Genomic DNA, 16,320 nt, shown 5'->3' on the forward strand with positions numbered 1-16,320 from the left:
TAAGAGAGTGCCTCCCCCATCTCCCCTGAATTTCTGGGGTTTATAACTTTGGTGGGTTTTTTTTGGGGGGGGGTGGACAATTGCAGCATCCCTGTAATGTATTTTAGCCTTAATTCCATTTTGACATTGCTTTTAACCTGGGAATACATCGGAAATGTGGCCTCTGTCACCATTGGCTGTAGGCATGCTCACAAAGCCGAATACTTGCCGCACCTTTCCCTTGCCAAGCAAAAAGGAACTGTCCTTTCCAAGCAGTGGCTTGGAATTACTGGTGGCCAAGAACCGCTGCTTTTGTCTGTGGCGTCCAGCTGCACTAGACCACAAACAGCCCCGTCTCGTTCCTCTTTTCATTTCTTGTGCATCTCGGCGAGTCAGCGTTAGCTAAACATGCGTTTCAACTCGAATGAAATGTTGGCAGAAATGGCATTAACTTTCCATCTCCAAGTCTAGGGTTCATTCGTCGAAAGGCACCTGTTATTTTTTAATTAAAGCAGTGCAGCAGTGTCTTTTCTTTCCTTGCATAGTCGTGCGCACAATCTTCTTTTCTACCAGACAGAGAAATTGTTGCAAACTTTAAACTTTCTGTAGCAAACCCAAGACTCTTAAAGATGCCTATGAACCCTCATTTCTCACCATTGATGGTGCAGCCGGGGCGTAGAGATGCCTTCTGATTGCCGTTAATAGACAGCCACCCGATGCCGCGGAGATAGGGCGACCGTATTTCCCAAAGGGCTTGCCCCAACCCTCCCACCCCCGGCAGAGCCTGAGCCCCCTCCCACACATGGGGCTGGCCTTAGGGGTCTCCGATGCATGGGGCTGGCCTGTGCTGCGTGGCATCACTGCTCACCTGAACCCTGCCGCATGGGGCTGGGGTTGCTGCTTGTTCCCTCCTGCCCCGAACGTTCCCTGCACCCCTTTGGGGGGCACAACCCACTTTTTTGGCAGAAGTGGGCATTTGTCCCATTTGCTCTTGCCAGCTGATCAGTCAGCCACAGCAAACAGGACAAGTGCTCAGTTTTGCCCAAAAACATCAGGACACCAGAGATAGGGCTTAAAAAGGGGATTGTCCTGGCCAAAATGGGACGTACGGTGCCTGTGCAGAGAACATACCCTGTGTCTGCAAACATGTGGCTCTAATGCTCATAACCACCTCCTTAGCAGCGGAGTGTGAATCTGTTGTGGGGATAGATGTTGTTCTGAGCATCTCAGAACGGATTTATGATGAAGCAAACTGGTAATAACTCTAGCCGCAGTATTTCTCTAAAGGCCTGAATTTAGCCATGTTAAAATGCTACATCGATGATAAATTAATTGAAGGTAATTTTGCAGGATTTTTCTCTTCCCTTTCCAAAGGGAGCCAAGAATTATCTGTCTAAGCTGAGTTAGAGCACCCTAAACATTCCTAAATTGGGCATTGCACATGTGACCATCAGAAATGCCATTCGCCACAACCCCACGCGGCTCTGCTCTCAGTTTTATTAATTGGGAACAGTAATGGTCAGCATTTGTGGCTTCCAGTGTCAAAGCTGCATTATGCTCAGTCTTGCACAGCTGCTCAAAGGCAGCCTGCAAGCAATGAAGCTGCTGACTGGAGCAGCCGAGCACCTAAAGGAACATTATATTAATAGAGCAGCTGATCTCAGAGTAAAACAACAAATCCGTAATTCGTGTGACCAATAGAGAAGTATCTGAAAGTCACAGATATTTTAACCATTGTTGGTATTAAGATGATTTAGAGTCTGAGTGGGGAACTTTTGTATTGGACGCTTAATCTCTCTGCCATGCTTGTGAAACACAGATATTGTTCAGGTTTCAGAGGGGTAGCCGTGTTAGTCTGTATCAGCAAAAACAATGAGGAGACTCAGTGTATCAAGACTGTTACAGAGACTGGCTCAAGGAGAAAATTCAGCTCTGGATCCAAACTTTACCACAAGTTCAAAAATGGTTCAGATCTAAGGTTCTCGTTTAGCCCATCTCCAGTTGTGCTGTTTACTAGATGGCTCCTGCCCTCCACCCCAGAGGTAGTTGCATTTATATCTGAAGTGCTTAGGGATCCTTTAGGTCAGATGAAAAGCCCTATAGAAACTGAAAATATTCTCAGCACCGTGCTGCTTCTGCTAAATTTTATGCTCTTCACATTCTCATCATTTACATTGTTTCAACTCAACTGTCTCTCTTCTTTTTTTTTTTTTGCTTTACATTATACCAGTATTTTTTTCCCCATCCCGTCTATTTATAAGACACAATCTACCTAAAATAAGGTGATGAATGAAAAAAATCATATGTATTCTGGCCACTTTTGCAATTGGAGTAACTGCCTGGTAAGGAGCACCATTTGCACTTCAGTCTTTTGTGGAAAACTCTCTGGAAAATTTTTATTATAATTTGTAGGCAGTTTTTTTGCACAGACCTTTAGCAAATGTTTGTTTTTCAGAGGGCTTCAGTGTAATTAGCCAATTGATGCACTCAACCAGTGTAACCACAAATCTAATCGAATGGGGCCACCCCATGGTTACATGATCCTTAGATCCATGAGGAGATATGGGCTGTGGGTGACTGTCTCTATTGTCTATGTCAATGAAAACGAATTATTATAGCAGACACAAGTTTTTTGCCAACTAAGCATGCTGCAAAACGGAAATTAATATGCAAAGACAGTCCTGAGAAGTCCTAAATCTTCATTTTTAAAGGTGAAGAATGATTGTGACACTGGCAGGCCAGATGCCAGCTCTTGCCCAGGCTGCAGGCATTAGCTAAGAACTAGCAAATTCATAGCTGAAGACTAGACCTGGTCACCTGTATGTTAGTTTTGCTCAGCATAGATATTAGTCTTCTAAGAATGTATTTAGTGTTTAGACTCTATGAAATCTTTGTAAATTGCTTCATGCATTAATCTTGCTTGTAATGTCTGGATTCCATACTATAAGAAAATATGCACGTTTTTGCTTTATAATTTTGAAAATGTTGCTCTGAACTTGTGAAACTAGGCACGTGACTCCCCCCCCCCCCCCGCCCCCAGCCCATCCAGAAGGGTTATCAAAATCAGATGGGTTGTCAAGGAACATTGTAATTCAAAGGATTGATTAATGGCCCAATCGCACCTCAGAAATGCTCCCTGCACGGAAGCTCAGAGCTGAATGAAGGAAATAAAACACAGTCACAGGAAAATCCTCCCTCTTTCTGACTCTTTGAAAAGCGTTGCAGAGAAAACATCATAAAACAATAGCCTGAAACACACACACACCATGCCTGGAGTCACCCATCAATCTCATGCGGCCCTCATAAGCCAGAGTTTTCCCAACCCTTCTGCAAAGATCGGGCCCCCCCGGACAGGAGATCCTTCCATTTGCTGGGTCAGAAAGAAGGCCCTGAGTCTGTTCAACCTCATCCGTTTAGAGTAGAAGCTCTTTCTTTGTCTCCTGGTCCCTGGAAAACCCAGCTTGAACCGGTCTATGCAAACCAGCCCGGGATGGAACCTCTCCGGAGTTGTTCACAATCGCAGGGTAACAGTGGTGCTGAAACACTTTTTAGAGTGGGGGTGCTGCACCTCCCCCCTTACCCGTGTCCGGGCCCCTTCTCCCTTAGAACTGGGGCTGGGAGCAGGGCCATGGCTCTGGGTCGGAGGGGAGGGCACGAACAAGGGTAAGGGGGCTGAGACTGGGGGCACAGCTGGGGGCAGGTGTGGAGCCCGGGAGCAGGGCCAGCAGCTGGGACCCCATATGTGGGACCAGGAGCAGAGCCCCAGGCACGATACTGGCAGCTGAGACCCTCGGGTGCGGGTCTGGGAGTGGAGCCCCCCATAAAACCTGGGGGTGCCCCGCACCTATGCAGGGTAATCACCCCTCTACTATCTGTTAGTTCCTGGAGGAGCTGTGGTGACCCTCCCACACGGAGAAGAACCTAATCATACACAGCTGTTCATAAATACAATACCATGATCCCCAAAGATACTTGGTGGGGTTGCAATGTCTGTTGCAGCCCTATGCTCCAAAATGTGACTACATTTCCCTCCTCTCTTGGTTTTAAGGCAGTCGCAGTGAGAAGAGAAGGTACGGCTTGACTATTCGGATATCTCCCACTCCCTCTGCGCTTGTAGGGGCTGGCACTGGGGTCTCATTGGGAGGTGCACTATGCGCAGCTCTCACTCATGTCGATGGGAGCTTTGGATGTTGGGGATCAAGTGCGATATTTGTCCTCTGCGGGTCTTCATCTGAAAGGTGCCGCAATGCTCTACAAATGCAGAGTATTATTAACCAGGCTGCACCTCAGCTTATAAAACAGAGCCTGCATCTACCCACAGCTATCTTGGGTCAGTAGCAATGGGAAAAGACATTCGATGGGTTTCTTTTCAATTCTGTAAATTGTTGTTCTTATTTCAGCAGGACAACTCTCATTTGTTCTTTAAAATCTGAACTAGTTTTTGCTAAGCTGTATTTTTCCTTTGCGGCTGGTATACAGTGCCAGTGGGACCTCGTCAAAAAAAACACAACAACTCTGCGTGTGTGTGTGTGTGTGTGTGTGTGTCCTTAATAAACACCGTCTCCCACAAGGACAGACAACTCTGCTGGGAAAAAACGTAATGTAAAACCCAGCCAAACAAAAACATTATTTTCTCCATCTGACCTTGCCTTTGTCTATTTATGATCTCTGCTTTTGATGTTAACCGTTGCACATTATTGTAACTGTCTGTAGTTGTTTGTGCAATGGAGGGAAGGGAACAGTCTGCAGCAAATGTATTTTTCTCTGTCTATGTCGTTCTTCCTGCTTTTGCTGTAATGTTTCTCAAATTGTACGAGCCACTTCTTTATTGCCCCTGCTTGGATTAACTTGGAACTGCCTGACTGTGTGGTGTGGGCTGAACGCTGCTAAAGGAGATTCTTCATTAGCTCAAGTGGTGGATGACTGCAACAGGACGTGAGTTCTCTTGTTGCTGTGGCTGTGAAACTCAGAGCCGCTGTGATGTACAGCATAGTGATAACCATGAATTATCCTCAAACTTATTCCAGTAGAGTCTTGTACTTGGAATTCCTGGGTTCTACCCATCCTGGTCCATTCTGTTCACTAGTATGGGTGTGCTTAACTTGTATGTACACTGTTTGAAAACTGGCCCATATTTTGAAGTAGACATGCTGGATCTGGCATGGCTATAGACTTGCTTGACACTTGTACTTCAGCACTTAAAAACACTCTAATGGCAGATGGCTACTACAGAGATGGCGGCGATGTAGGATCCTAGAAACTCAGAAAACCTCTGAAATACCTGAAAGCTGAGTTGTAGACAGAGCTTCCCCAGGACAGCTTGCTGTGTATGGATCATGAAAACATCACCTGAAATTGGCTCTGCCTTCAAGGTGTGTGTGTGTGTGTAAAAGATTATCTGAAATTAGAACTTTGAATGTTTCTTAATCATCTTGAAAATGTAATTGCTCTTCTAAATTCCTGAAAATCTTGGTTTTGATTAGAGCTGAAACCAAGAGCTCTCAGAAAAGGTTTGAATGTCTTGGACTACATGGATCCATAAGATCGAGGGGTGGAGGGGGAGGGCTGGCACCTGTCTGCTATAGCTAGAGAGATACAAGAGCTGCCTTCCATAATAGGGATTGATCCCTTCCCCAGGTCTTTATTTTGAGAGGTTTCTCAGTTGGCTTTCTGTGTTGCATTTGCAGTTGCATCGGCTTCCTATTTTGCACCCAACTGACCACCAGATTTGTGAGCAGAGTCTAGGAGTTAGACCTCTAATTGTGCACCGGCTGTTTGCACTTGGGTGCAAATAAGTCACTTCTCAGAATCGGGGCCCTTTAAATCAGGGAGGGTCCTGGGTAATAACATAATTCATTAATAATTTAAAAAGGGATCAAATTGATGTGGCTTTTTTTTTCTTCTCCACTGTTTGTATCCCAGGTTTCTGGGTGCAAAGGGGCTTAGCAGTGGAACTGGAGTTTATTCTAAGAGGGAACAATCCTAGTCCCTTTGAGGGAGTTTTCCTAGTCATTTGGCCGGGTGTCCTGTCCCCATCTCACTTGCTTGCGATGACATTTCCATTGGTCTGTGTCCATAAGCTCGACATGGGAACCCCGGGGCTGGGAAGCTATAAGAACGAATGGATGTTTGTAACGCATGTTGAGACCCTCCAATGGAAAGTGCGCCAGAAGTACAGAGGATGGTTGGTGCTACAGTAGGTCCTATGCATCAGCTACAATCACCACTATGCTACTGCTCACTAATCGTGGTGTAGGTATCGTATTGGCTAACGAGTTGTTATGATGAAAGGCTGAAGGCTGTTGAAAGGTTTCCATGGGAATATCCCAGTTACCCAACCAACTTGCCTTTTTAAAGTCCGGTTAAAAAGCCCATGACCAGGAAGGGTGCTCTCAGTTACAATTAGCGCTGCTGGTGTATGCAATCTTGCATTTCCTCATTTATTAAATCAATGGTATAAAATAAGCCATTTCAGTCCTGCATGAAGGGTATTCTGCTGATGAATACTCCACCTGATCAGTCGCTCTGGTAGTTGTCTCGACTGTGCACGGCTGAAAGCAAGTGGGGCTGCTCTGCGATGCTGCCTCGGCTAATCTGGTAGCAGCTCGGCTCAGCTCCTGTCAGATGGAAGCAGCTTTTTTGCATATCTTGCAGTCCGCAGGATGCAGCACCAGGAATTTTGGAAACATAAATAGTTTCTCTGTCCTTGAGCGCCTGGAGCTCCGAGGCTGTGGATTAGCTGTGCTGGCTGAGCATGGAGCGCGTTGTCAGCTCCGCAGGAGAGTGCGGTTAGGGCAAAGCCTGGGAGAAGGGTTCAGACCTGAAGGAAGGGGACTGAAGTGGGGGAATCGTCTCCAGCTGCAGCCAGCAAGTTCCTCTGTCGGCAGAGCAGGTTCAGCCATGCTCTAGGTGGGCCATGCGGATCCCTTGGCTGGGTTTTAGCTCTGTAGATCTGTAATATCCAGGCCTTCCTGCTGGTCTGCACCACACACCAACCCTGCCCCTGCCTTCCACTCCCTGCAGAGCCTTACACACCTCTGGCTTGTGCACGGCCACAGGGAATCCATATGCTCTTCCTTTTATTGGTGCTTTCTCCATGCAATTGACCCCTTTGCATACAGACAGACAAGGCCTTACGGTGCGATCTGGAGTGCAGATCACACTGAAACCCTTAAGGAAAATCTTGTCGCTGCTTCCATGGCTGCTGAGGGTCTGCTGGCAGCGTAACTGGCCTGGCTCTGCTCTGCTGCACAAAGAAAGCAGGATTTAGGGGGTGTTCCCAGCCTGTTAGCCCCACTCTACAGGTGCTCCTTGTGCATTAGGAGGAGAGGAAGGCAGGGTGGCTGCATCTATGGCTACATGATTCCTTCCGGGCTAGGTAAGGGACTGCAGCCACTCTGGGGTCTTGTGGGAGCATTTCTCCCCCAGTCTCTCCGGGCATGTCTGCCTAGCATCAGGCCTAGCCAGTCTGCCTAGCGGATTCTGGAGCTGACCCTTAAAGAGGGGTTAGGTGGGGCATGGGCTTTGTGCCGGCCCAGCACACCGGTGTCAGTTCGGGCCTGCGTTTGTGTCTCATGTTAGGGATCTCACATGCAGCAAGGGGAGGGTGCTAGAGGACTTGGGACAATCTCTGCTCCTGGCACGATTCCTGGCTCTAGCCAGATAGGAGACCACAGGGAAACCTCCGAGAGCTCCCACTTGGTGGCTGCTTTGATTTCTTTTGGTTTACAAGGTTCTGAGAGTTTCTTATAAAATCCCAACTGGGTCAGTGATCTCTCAAAACACACTCTGCATCCAGCAAGCAGGGGGCGGTTCTGAATTCTACCCTCAGGGCAGAGAGTTTAAAGCCAGAAGGGACCACCCCATCCTCTTGTCTTACCTTCTTGTTCATCATAGCCCCTAAAGCCCACCCAGTTACCTCTGTATTGAGCCCAACAGCCTGGCGTACACTCAAGTGCTGCTGGCCTCTGGAGACTAGACGGGTGGGTGTTGCAGGCAGAGAACTGGGGGGACTGAGTTGCACCAATGCCTGAGGCCTCTGCCATGGGAGGGAATTGATTGGTGAGATATACCCAGATAATCCTGGCAAGGGACCTCTGCTCCGTGCTGCAGAGGAAGGTAAAGAACCCCCAAGACCCCTGCCAGTCTGATCGGGGAGGGGATTCCTTTCAGATCCTGAAAATGGCAGTCAGCTCGGCCCTGAGCAAGTGAGCAAGAACCACCAGCCAAGTCCATATGGTTCTAGCTATGCCTGGCACAGCTGGTCAGTGCCAGAGCAATGGGCTGGTGTGTGTGTGTGTGAATTTACTAACCAAGCACAGTTGTCAACAGAACAGGCTCAAAGAGAATTAGTTAATCAAAGATGATCAATCAAAGATTAATCCAGCGCAATACAGGAAGACAACATACATTGCCACTCTTCGTGCAAGGTGGAGAGCCAGCCCCTCTCTCCTTCCTCTCTAATTGGTGGGATGCTGATGGTTTTCATTTCCAAACTGACTCCCCAAACTGCTGTCCTTTTATAGGGCTTGAGACCAAGCAATTTTTTGTTTTTTTTAGGTCAAAATTATTTTCCCCGACTATGTATTATTTTAGATAACTTATTTTACTTAATTACTCATGGAATCTCTTTTGTGGTATGTTAGTTTACAGGACTGATAAGCTTAAAATAATTTCTAGTTCAATTATGATTAGTAAAAACACCTGTTGTAATAACTTAATGAGTTTAAAAATCTTTTAATGGGTCACTATTTTATAAAGCACAAAAATGTGCAATAACAAATATCCCTTATCAATTACAGAACATACCTGGATTCTAAGCACCCCTTTCTCAATGATCTAGTATTGTGTATATAACAACATACCTCTGTAGGTCCCTTTGTTAGTTTTGAGGGGTCCCTTCCCTGGATGTCTGGGCTATATTAGTAAAGTTGAGTAAAATGATGCACATTCCATTATTGAATTCATTTTGTCTTCACCCACTATGTTCAACTGAAAGACAAAACTTTTCAGCTTCAATAGGAATAGGGCAGTAAATATACGACACAAAAAGGGTTTTGATTAGCATATAAAATTGTGAAAGTTTAACACGTACGAAGTTATTATTCAGTAACAGGGTTCTCTTTGAAAGGTGGAGGGGACAGATGTGTAGAACTCCTCCACATGGAGCTGGGATTGCACACACAGGCATTGTTCTGTTGGCTGATTGGTGAAATACTTGCTCCTTCATATTGTCCAGGAGTGTCACTAATTTAAACACTGGTAGCTACAGAAAAGATGCTAACGAGGCAAGCCTGGCAGCCTTATTTGCTCTTATAAAATCAATACCAATGGAAAATTCATTCTCTTGGAAGATATAGTAACAGTAATGTAATACACCCACCACATCACTATCCCCTAATAAGTCTGACAGGCAGATTGCCGGGTCTATTTAGACTTGATCAGCCAGCCAGCAACTTCAACTGCTTCACTTAGGGAACCCTGATGCTAAACTCCTGCTTTTAGCTGGAGGGGCTAAACTAATTATTAAAGCCATGTGATGTCCAGGAAGACTTAAAATCAACGTCCTATTGATTAACAGAAACAAAGTAATTACTCACTAGCTTTCTGACAAGGAGCATTTTCATCTAAACAATGGGTCCAATAATTATACTATCATACAGAAGAAACTCACTTAGCAACCTGGCCCCTGATCTTACAACCAACGCAGGAGTCTTTTCAGGACCCATGTCTGCATCGTTTGTTGTTAAGCTGCATGATAAATCCTTCCCAACTCTTTGTCCTTCACAGTCCCCACATAAGGTGACCTTTGTAGCGTGATGGCCTGTTACTAACCACTGTGATGTATGTGGACAATCCCCACGAACCACAGCAGGGCTTCTGCAGGGTGTGTCCAAGGGTGAACCTGCTCTAGGCTTCACCAGGGGTAGGGGCTCTCCTGACATCCTGGCTCACGTGTATGATCTCTACATACCTGGCCTGACTCTCCCCTGCCCAGTGACTCCTGTGCAAAGTGCTGCCATGGGCCATTCCGATCTGGGGGTATTTTAGAGTCACTTTGCCCAGGCATAGCTGGTGACGTGAGGTGCCAGGCAGGGGAGACTCAGGCTGTCGGTGGCTGGAGTCTGGCTGGGTGAATACCTGCTGCTCCGGCTGCCAGAACCTTGCCCAAGCAGTGCGCTCTCCGCCGCGGGGTAGGATCTCACCCCCTGGGGAAGCTGGGCTGTACCTGCTGTTGGATAAACGGCGCATCCTTTCCAGGCTGCTGAGCAATTTTCAGTCGTGCTAAATAAATGTAGTAACTCGCTGCGCCAAACACTAGAGCGCTGAGTGAGTGCTAGGAAGGAGCCGGCGGAGGAATGCTGGACCCAGAAATGCTCAGCACATCCCCAGGGTTTGAGTTGAAATTTAAAATATATTTTGTGTTACTTTCCTGTGAAAATGTTTCCGTGTTCAGGACAAACGAATTTCTTTTTACATTTTCTCTGCCCTTCTGTCCCTTTTTTGGTCCCCCGCCCCCCAATCCAATGGCAAAAAGGGGAAAGAAACAGAAATGTCCATGGAACGTTTTTGTCTCCAAAAAGAGGACGATTTGCATCGATGTTTCTGATGGGGAGGGGCGGGTGACAGGTGTTCCATTGCCCCCACCTCCTAGGACCGAGCGGCCAGTCGGGGCTGATGCAGGAGCTGGGCAGAGCTCTCCCCCTTCTCCCAGGTGTTTGGGTGGGGCCTGCGGGGAGAGGCCGCTGCTGTAGGAGCGGAGGGGAAAGAGAGAGCACAGAGGAGTCCAGAGCTCAGAGCGCTCTGCTGCCGCTCTGCTACAGACTACCTGCTCCCCTAGCCCGAGGGAGGGGAACACGAGTACCCTGGTGGAGCTGCTCCCCAGGCTGTGTGTGGGTGTGGCCTCCACAGCTGCACCTGGGGCTGAAGTGCGGGGGGGGCAAGGGACAGAGGCAGGGCGGAGGGTGCAGAATTAATTGATGTCGGGGTATGGGAGCAGAGCTGCCCTCTCTCTGTCCATGGGTGAGAGCTGGCAACGCTGCAGTGTCACCCCACACATGGGCGGGGGGGTAGGGGGATGTTCAGTAAACATGATTTCGTCTTTTTCTATATTCTTTAATCTGGCCAGTTTGGAGCCAATCTCAGAGTTGCTTTGGTGGGGATGACCCATGATTTTAACTTTTGAGGTTGCAAATCTGATATACGGCTAGGACTGGGGCAACTTCCAGCAGCTGCTGGCCTCTCCGTGAGAGCCCTAGCATAGGCCAGGTGCCTGCCGCCAAGTCCACTTGAATTCAACATGCTGAAATTCTCATAGACGCAGTGGTGAAAATTGGTCTGGAAGCAGCTGGTAACGTCATATCTGCTTGTATCGTCTGGCCATCTGCTCATCCCTCTCGCCGGGTACCCCGGATCTCGCTCAGGGCTCATTCGCTACCTCTAGTAACAGCGTAGCCGAGCTCCGTGTGGGTGATCACGAGAGGCGTCGACTCCCATCGATGTCAAGGGGCTGCCTTCTTCCTTGCCCTGCCCACGTCGTTGTTCCTTAGGCCAGGTATAAAATATGACCAGATCAGAGGATGAGTGTTTCACACCCACGTTAGCCAGGCACAAACACCTGCCCAAGGTGCAGGGCATCGGAGAATCAGGCTGTGAATTGTGGATGTGAGGAATGTGACCATTGGACGCTCCTGGCTCACGCCATGTGCAGCCCCCTGTCTAAGTGGGCGCAGCTCATTCCTCAGTCAGAACTGTCGCATTTTACACCCGCTTGGCGTGGACAGCCCTATGGAGGATGCACTGGAGGAGAGCCACTGGCTGCACACATGGGGTGCGCATGTACAATCCGGGGCTGCTCTGAAGTTTTGAGTTCCCTTTCAGCATTTGTAACACCTGAGGGAGCTCTTCTGTCTCTACAACATTAAAATAACCAGTCCACATTATCCTGTACACAACCTGCTTTAGAGAAGTCTCTGCACGCCGAGGGGAAAAGCCCCGAAGCCTGGCTCGAGCAGCAGTCGCAGTGTGAGACAGAAAAACTACACCCGCTCTTGATGAGTGGAAAACGCCAAGCGCTGCCTCAGCTGCCTGCCAGTCTGCATGAGAAGAGGTGACAGGCATGAACTTTGACACGTTCTTAGGATCTGACGCCACTAATAACCAAAGGCTGGATTGTACCATCCTTTGCTCACGCAGAGATGGACCTTTCACCGTGAAGAGCTCGTGCTAGCTTAGCTTTCTCCCCCTCTTGTGGTGGTACTAGCCCATTGGGGGCCCTAAGCAGGAATATTTGGGGGGCCACCCCCCACAACACATAGTAAAAGGTGAGGAGGGGACCCCTTTGAGCTGCTTGGGGCCCTGAGCAATTGCTCAGTCGGCTTCTACCTAGCAGCAGCTCTGCTGGTCCAGCTCAGAGGAACAGGAGCTACTGCTGTGATGCACCCTGCAGGCTTCAGAGCTCAAGCGTTCACATCTCTCTGGGAGGATGTAAAGAGAGTGACGTACACATGGTGCCAAGAATAAGAGATCTAGATCCAAACCCTTTTTTAAATAAATCACTGAAACATTTCCCTGAGGATCAAGATTTGTGAAACTTAAAATAAAATGATAAAGCACTTAAATGTTCAGCCGAATATGCATCCTGGTCCCTCTCTTCTCCAAGGCCAGAACACTGGAAAAGGGACTGTTTCAGAGTGTTTTCTTTGTTTCTCTGCTCACTGAATTGCTTGAGTCCTCTGAGAAGGGAGGAAAGGTGGCTAACTAATTCTCAGGTATTAGCCAAGGGCCGCTGCTTAATCTCCTCCCATTCAGGAGTGGAAATACATTGATGGGCATGTGTTTACTCATGAATCGTAATTAATCCACAATTGTTTTTCATCCTCCCGTATGAATCTTTCTGAGCATTAGTACCCCAGAGGGAGGCTGGTTTGTTTACGCCATGTACCACCACAGCAGTAATTCGGTGGGAATCCAGGGTTTTTACTCTTCTTCTGGGCTTTTATTCACAACTGCTGGAGCTCAGTAATTCACTGTAGCAGCTACGGGAGTGATCACCTTGGGGCGAAGTGGCAGGTAGATGGTGGGCACAAGAAGGCAGTGACTCATGTACAAACTTCAGATCACTAGCGACACTCCTGCCAATACTCCTCCAACCTAGCAGCATGTCTGAGGCTCTACCACTACTGCAAAGCTAGAAACATTTTTATTAATAATGGAATTTAAATTTAGCACCTCCTAGGGCAGATTCTGTTCTCTTCCATGAGGGAGCTGCACTTCTGTCACTTGAATGAGCTGGGATTCGCCCCAGCTAACTGTCCGTGGAACTCTCCTCACTTTAGGTGCCTCAGTTTCCCCATGTCACACACTCCATACGTGTCTTACGAGGCTTAATAATAGTATAAGTCTCTTGGAGCTGCCTAGCTGAAAGGTGCTATGCAAGCACCAAGGACTGTTATCACCCGAGAGAGCAGATTCAACGCTCCACAATAGTCAAAGGGGCTGTGGTTTGGAAGAAACAGGCACATAAAGTGTGGCCCTCATATGAAGATTCACGTTGCAGGAGTATTGTGACAAAAGATGGCTTTTTTGTTGCAACATAAATTTCTACAGGAAACATCTGTTTTTGATGAAATTTTTCAGGTTTTTCACCAAAAAGAGGAATCTGAAACACTTCGAATTGCTGAAATTTGAAAAAAAAATTGATCAAAAAAGAAAGAAATTAAGAGAAATTTTGACAACCTTTTTGTAGGACAAAAATATTTTTCCCCAAACCCGGCTCAGCTCCACCTTGGGATATAAGACCTTTGGGCTAATCAGTGAGTAATAAGCATATTGTCTCCACTGAGAATTTACGGACATGCAAAGATCAGCAAGTTCATCTATCAACAAGATAAGCTGGCCTTGAAACACTTTCCTTAAAGAGCTAATGAAAAATGATGTTGATCCATTGCACCTGGGAGCCCTGTATCCCTTCCCTTCCCAGTGTTTCTGATGTACTTAGCTCTTTAAAATAAAATCTCTTTTCCTTGGCCTAGTTAAGGTGAAACTTTCAGATCCTTTCATTTCTTGCTGTAATATGGCTGGAGGTGGATGGTGATGATGGACAAAGTGTTTGACTGGAGCATATGCTAATATACTTCAATCAAAGGCCGTCGAAATGCATTTTTAGCAGTGACTGTGGGTGACCTGTGGCAACCAGTGCAGTATGGCTTGGGGAGGAAGGGCAGGCTTCTGGCTGGTTTGAGGGGTCTGGGTTCCGGTCATGGCTCTGACACTGAGGTGAAGGGTGACCATGGGTGAGTTGTTTGCACCCAGATTTTCAAAAATGGTCACTGACTTTTATGTGCCTCAGGTTTTTTTGGTGTCCATCTGAAAGTTCCCCCTGTGCTGGGCACCCACAACTCCCTCTGCAGTCAGTTGGGGCTCGAGGTGGGCCACTTCTCTGCAAATCAGAAACAAGGTCTCACTTCTGGGCTCAAGGCAAACGCTTGTAATTGCTCCCGTAGACTCCAGCTGGAGTTGTGCGGATACAGCACTTGTGAGAGTCAGGCCCTTCCTGTCGCTATGCCATAGCCTCTCCAGCTGCAAAAAACAGGGCAACGCGTCTACTTGTTTGGCCCTGCAGTGTTAGCAAAGTAGTTTTGAGCTTCATGGATGGAAGGCGCAATGGAAAGAGTTTTATTTGCTATAAGATATAGATGTGCAGTTAGGGTGACCGGATGTCCCAATTTTATAGGGACAGTCCCGATATTTGGGGCTTTTTCATATATAGGCTCCTATTACCCCCCACCCCCGTCCCGATTTTTCACACTTTCTATCTGGTCACTCTATGTGCAGTTGAACCATATGTGTGCGATAGGCAGAGCTGTTTAGTCAGAACAAATGATGCTTTTTTGCAGGACTGCGCTTTTTCCTCTCCTTTGCTCGTTCGTTCTCTGCCTTTAGGCACAATTGAAACAAAAATAATTTGTGCATGTGTCACTTCAAGAAGGGTTTGTGGTCTTTCCACCGGAGAAGCATGCGCAATACACGCTCTCTTTTTGGGCTGCACTTTTCAGTTAGTCAAAGCCTTTTGTTTCCCCCTGTGGATAAGCAAAACTTCTCTTTATGCTTCAACAGGCAAAATATGTTAATCAGCTGGAAATAAAAACCTAGCAGGGTTTGCTAGCTCCCGTGATGCCATTCAGCCATGAAAGAAGGAAAAGAGCAGTTTCCTATCCAATATGTGGCCCATAATAACTATTTTGGAGGCTTATTTATGATAGAGGTATTTCCGGCCCCTGCTGTGACATGGGAAAAGTTGTCATGAGGCCAGATCTGAGCCACCTCCCTGGTACCTGTTAAATCTCTGGAGAGTCCAAGCTTTTGACCCAGTTATGTGGACTTGTAGGGCCCAGCCACACAGCAAGGTCTGTAACTAGATTTGTGACCTTTTCACCTGACCCTCTTGCTACAAATAGTTGTGTCCACGCAGCAGCTTTGTCACCGTGCAACCATGAGTCAGCAGTTGGTGTGATCCCACCTAGCACACTGGCTAGCCAAGCATCATCCAGGGATTGTCTCCTACAGCGCCTGAGCAAGAGAGACAGTGCTTAGAGACATGCAGGTGGAGCCGGGTCTGGAACAACATGCTCTACAACAGCGTTTCTCAACCTGATCCTAGGGACCAGCTTGCTGCCTTCCTAAACGGTGTCTCAGGGAGATCTCAGGGACCGGTTCACGGACCGGTCGTTGAGAAACACTGCTCCAGGATGTCCTGTCACACGCACAACTGGGAGGAAGGAGGACTGGGCAAGCCGGCTAGATCGCGGTCCCATCCACGCTGTGAAATAAGCATTACAAACTGTTTACAGAAATACTACCATGCGCCAACCTCGCGTGAAACATGCTCAGCCACTAGGGGCGCTGCGGCACTAGGGTAGACCGGTGCAGCCACAAACGATGCTTAGCGCTAACCCGGCAGGAGCCGTTTACAAAGTTGTTTACAAGGAGTAGAGTTTGGGTTATAGTCACCACTACAACTCGTGCCTGGGTCGGGGAGTAGTGGAGACGGGGAGCTAAGGTAAAAGAACCCAGACTGGCAGCAGCCAAATACGGACTAGACAGAGGTTGGGGAAATGTGTGCGCTTCCAGATATGAGGTTCAGTTGGTTCCCCTTCCCTTATAGAAGAAAATACTACAGAATCCTACGGTACTAAGCTAAACACTAGAGACTACAATACTACAAGCTTACAGTGCTGCTAGTGAAATGCTTTTGGAGCATTATGCTCTGAGCAGGGGGTTGGGCTAGATGACCTCCTGAAGTCTCTTCCAGCCCTAATATTCTGTGATTCTATGATTACT

General features: G+C 47.6%; 1 protein-coding gene across 1 annotated transcript in view; it reads left to right on the plus strand.

The window, feature by feature from the left end:
* The window catches only part of FGF12 (fibroblast growth factor 12), a 297,604-nt gene that overhangs the window by 53,228 nt on the left and 228,056 nt on the right, over window positions 1-16,320 (plus strand). The gene's annotated exons all lie outside the window — the stretch shown is intronic.

Source organism: Mauremys reevesii, linkage group 9 (genome assembly GCF_016161935.1).
Source record: "Mauremys reevesii isolate NIE-2019 linkage group 9, ASM1616193v1, whole genome shotgun sequence".
In the NCBI taxonomy this organism is placed as follows: domain Eukaryota; kingdom Metazoa; phylum Chordata; order Testudines; family Geoemydidae; genus Mauremys; species Mauremys reevesii.